The sequence below is a fragment of the Apus apus genome, chromosome 1, assembly GCF_020740795.1.
Source record: "Apus apus isolate bApuApu2 chromosome 1, bApuApu2.pri.cur, whole genome shotgun sequence".
Classification (NCBI taxonomy): domain Eukaryota; kingdom Metazoa; phylum Chordata; class Aves; order Apodiformes; family Apodidae; genus Apus; species Apus apus.
In genome coordinates this window covers 193143359-193148026 of record NC_067282.1, presented here as the reverse complement: position 1 = coordinate 193148026, position 4668 = coordinate 193143359, and the positions used below count along the sequence as shown (strand labels likewise).

The window sequence follows — 4668 nt, the reverse complement described above, 5'->3', positions numbered from 1 at the left end:
TTGCAGCTTGAGAGTACAAAAGACCAGTGTCAGTGGCCTGTAGGCCCTTGCATTTGCAGCTCAGTGATTAACCATGGGAAGGAAAAGCTATTTGCAATTTAATTAGCTGGAGGATAACCTATAGGTAATGCAGATAAAAATAATCAGCTAGATGCTAGTGAGCATCTGGCATGAAAATCAGTCAAGATAGTGTCCATAAAGTTTTATTTGTATTCTCAAAACAGCTTTATTCACAAAAAAACCCCCCACACTCCTCTGCAAAAGAACTATCATTTCTTGAGCCTGTGTTTTTAGGCTTGTTTGAATTCTGCTTGCTTGGCTAAGCTAGAGCCAATTCCTGGCAGCAGCATTTCAGTATATTCATTAAGTGCAATACTATATCATTGCTTTAAAAACATAGTGGATTGTAAATAAACAGTGAACATGATGAGTCTACAAAAAGCCAACACAGCACTAACCAGTAGTTTAGCTGAAGGCAATTTCAATTGTTAATGCTTTTACTGTGTGCTGGTTTCAGCACTTTTGAAGGTCTTTTTCCTGCATAGTGCTGTTCTGGTACTCAGTTACTGTGGCCTCTTGCCTAGGGTTTAATCAACCTGTAATTCAGGACAGCTCTTCTGGACTACTTCTATAGCAACCTGACCACAATAGTGTGTTTTGCCCATATTACCTTTTTCTTTATTTCAGAATAAATATTTTATCCATAAAATTTAAAGAAAAACCTTCCAATGTGATCATGCTTTCTTTGCTCATATCAAGACTGCCACTCTAGTTAGAGTTACAGCACTGCTGATTTGAAGGTACTGTGTTAAGCCCCTGTGTTGGCACATGGTTATATATGCATCAGATACGTCTGTGCAGAGTTCTGATTTCTATCACGTTCACTCCTATGACATGGAATTGTTTTATAAAGTAGAAGTATAACTGTAGAAGCAACCAGCTAGATCTATGAGTGCTGAGATCAGCTGAATCTTTTTTCATATTGGGTTATTTTGTAGCATCTCTCCCTGTGCGTTTGAGTTGATACTGCAGCCCCCTGCTCTGCTGGTGGTTCCTGGCTGCTCACTTCCATGAGACAAGGGAATGGCCTTATCTTTGAGATCTCTGTGTCAGGTTTGCTTGATATGGTACAGTAATGTGCACGGAAGCCTCGTTTCCTCAGAAAACCAGGTGCCATTTGGTCCTTTTCCAGAAACCTGTTTACATGAGATGCTAATCTATAACAGCTACTTAGTGTAAAATACAAAGCTTTTCATACTTAGGGTGAAATATGAAGTCTAGATTTGAAGGACCCATATTGGCATCCTGAGAATCTCACCTGTACCATCTACCCATTTAATGAGGCTCCACAGCACCCTGAACTTGGCAGGCAACTATTTCTATATCCTACTGATGACTGCAGGATAAACGACACAGTCTGTGTAGAACTCCCCTCTGCTAATCCTGGCCCTTCTACTTCATTGATGCTTGAGACCGAATGCATAAGAACTATGAAGAAAGGTCTAATTTTCTCCACCCGGAAGCTACAGATAATACTGTTCACCTAAACCAGAGGGATATTGTGAGCACTCCTTGTTGTGATAGTCCATTTCCAAATAATGTCATTGTAAACCAAATATTGATAAAACCATTTCAAAAGTGGTGTTTTGTACGAGTTTAATAGTGAATGTTTATATATTCAGCTCATACTCTTAGAGCACCAGTATTTGTTTTATTTTATTGCTTTTTTTAGCTGAATAATAACATTTCTTGTTTTAAGGTTGCAAATCTCTCATGACCTTTGCTGGATGCGAAATTTTAGATTGCATTTACATATGAGACACTGCTATTTTGTTAAGTAGGAGACATATTATGAGGATAATCAGTTTATCTTAAGCTGTAATTCTATGTCTAGCGAGGATTCAAATTTCTAGGATGGAGGATGGCTAATGGCTTAGTGAAGTCTGGTAAAACATCTTTGAGGTAAATCCCAGCATAATGAGATCAGTTAGATCTAACTGTAAAATGGAAGAGAAGTTTAATTTTCAAATGCACTGTTTGGTGCTTTGCTTTTTTATTTAACAACTTGACAGATACACATCTGAAAAAAAAATAATAATAAATGCTGTAACTGGGTGGATCTTTAGAATATGCATAAACTAGAAGGGAGAAACTAAACTTTAAAAAAGAAAGGAGAAGTAGCTAGCTTCCTTTAAGGTTAGATTTTCTGTTCCACAGAAACTGATTTGCCTCCAATGCAAATTCTCTGAGGAAAGGACGTGCCTACTTTGCAGCCACAAGATGCTTCTCACATAGGCTATGTGGGTACTAAAATAGTACAGGGAGCAAAATAACAGTAACAATCATTTCAGTCACAAAGATCTACAGTTACATACATGATCAAGCAGTCCTTATCAAATTAGGTAACATCTGGTTTCTTGGCATTGAGGTTTGTATTTTAACTAACGAGTTAACAAGTTTCCACTTTATGTATGCAGTATATCATGCATTTGTGTTTTGCTGTTTTCATGCAATTACAGTCCTTGTGACAGGCCCTGCTGCAAGATTAAAGCTGCTGTTTAAGCACACAGCATATGAAGTGGCAGTGCAAACTTTTTTGGGCAGTCAGTACATTTTCATTTTGAACTTCAAAGGGAGTAACAACTGCCCTAAATACACACAAAATATTCCAGAAAAGCTATATATTTAAAATACAACGGCTTTTTCCTGAAATTGCTCTATGTTTTGGGGTCTGAGAAGGTAAATCGAGGTGAACAGCCTTCTCACACTTTAGCAACTGAGACAGCTCAGGAGCTTCTAGCAACCATCACTGTCATTTGTGAGTCATGGTAATTTTGTCACCTAAAAGCTTCACATGACTGATAACATTTCAGGGGGAAGGTAGCACCACTTCTGACAGCTCTTGTGAATCAGCTCCGAGTAACAGGACATTGTAGGAGACAGCTGAGACTGAGCAGAAGGATCCTCACTTCCCACCATTTTCAAGAGCAGGCATGGAAGTTGAGCCCTGGGCAAGAGACAGAGCAACTGAGGCCACTGATCTCCTTCAGAAACTGGCTGTACCTATTAAAAAGGAGAGAATAAAAGGCAGGTGCTGAAGGACCCAGGTAAAACCAATTCTACAGCTGGGGCCTGACATCCAGGAGCATTTCTCTCCCTCTGATCATTTGCTGAGAAGCCAATTTTTGCCTCTTCTTGGAGCAATGCAAGACAGCAGCAGGGAAGGTTTGCAGTATCTGTACTGAGGCAGAGGGTGTCAGAAGTACTGTGCAGAGGGGAGTTCCTGGGTTAGGAAAATAGCACCCAAACCAGTGCCTTCCCCCCAGTATAGGTAGTACAGATCTTTTGAAATGGTGGTTTTGTTTCTTTGCATTGTGTCACACTTAACACACTGTGGGACTTGGGCAGATAACAGGATTTCACCTCTGAGTTCCCCTCATTTTTCATATAATATTTGATTATCCCAGTGAAAAGCTTCTACTCCAGGAAAAAAAAAAAAAAAAGTAAACATTTTTTAACCAGGAAGCAAAAACTGACAGCACTACTTTCTGCATGTCTATACCTAGTTATCTACAGTCACATACTCCAAACACGCTTAGAAACCATCTTTGGCACTGAAATGAAGTTGCTCCTACTGGTAAATTGCCAGAATTCTTTCCTTCCCAAATTTGGCTCATGTCAAGTACCATTCCCACAAGCCTTTCCCAGCCCCTGGCAGCCAGGAGAGACTGTTCCCAGCAGATGGTTTGCCCAGGGCCGTCCTGTGCTGGGAGCTGAGGGAGTTCACCAGCCCTGGCACAGGCAGCTCCCTGACTGCTGCCCTTGGCAAAGCATTGAATTTACCAGTGTTGATGAAGCCTTCCTAGCCCGGACCCTACAGTCTTTTGGATATATTGTGCACATTCAAGCATGCTTCTTAAAACAACACTTTTGATTGCTATCCTGCCTCAGCCTGGGGATTTCCCCAGTTGGGGTGGGTCTGTCTCACAGGAAACACAACACCCTCAACTACCAGTGCTGAAGTGGCTGGTTCCAGTGCTGCAGGGAGACACGAGGCTGAAGGAACCTCAGAGGGCAATAGCTCTGCCAACTCAGTCCTCTCACTGAAGAAACACAGGGCTTTGTGGTTACTGAAACTGGCGATAATGGCTTCTTGAGAGGAAAACTGACTTTCCTGAACGGCATTGTCCTGAGGAGCAGAGTTAGGAAAGCAGGGCAATCAAAACCTCGGCCTGATCGGTACAGTTTGTAATTAGCCCACTCTGGAATAGTTCGATTGGACTGTGGTTTGTTGGAGCATCTCACTGAAAACACGAATTAGAGAGGAAACAGTGCTGTTGTGAGGAATACACATTCTCCACAGCTCGGAGGAGGCACTGGGCCTCACTCCCAGTGCCGGACTCACCGCTGGGGCCCGTGGAGGCCCTGCCGCTGGTCGCCTCACCAGGGGCTCAATGCTCGGCCGGGGCCTTGGGCAGCGGCAGCGCCGTGCGGGGCTGAGGGGAGATGACCGCGCTGCCATCAGGCTGGTCAGGAATACGGCAGGTGAAGAGGAGCAGGCGGCTCTAGCCGGGGCCGGGCGGTGGCGCCGGGGCCGGGACGGATCCCGAGGCCCTCCCGGCCGCCATGGCGGGCAAGGCCGGGGCCGCTCTGCGCATGCGCACGCCG

At 43.4% G+C, this 4668-nt stretch overlaps 1 long non-coding RNA gene across 1 annotated transcript; it reads right to left on the bottom strand.

Annotated features, from left to right (window-relative positions):
* Positions 1–2016: 2016 nt before the first annotated feature.
* Positions 2017–4636, bottom strand: LOC127386385 (uncharacterized). Its single transcript, XR_007889864.1, has 2 exons — positions 4406–4636; positions 2017–3063 (listed from the first exon to the last, which is right to left on the bottom strand). It is a non-coding gene; the product is annotated as an uncharacterized LOC127386385 (long non-coding RNA).
* Between the last annotated feature and the right edge of the window lie 32 nt (positions 4637–4668).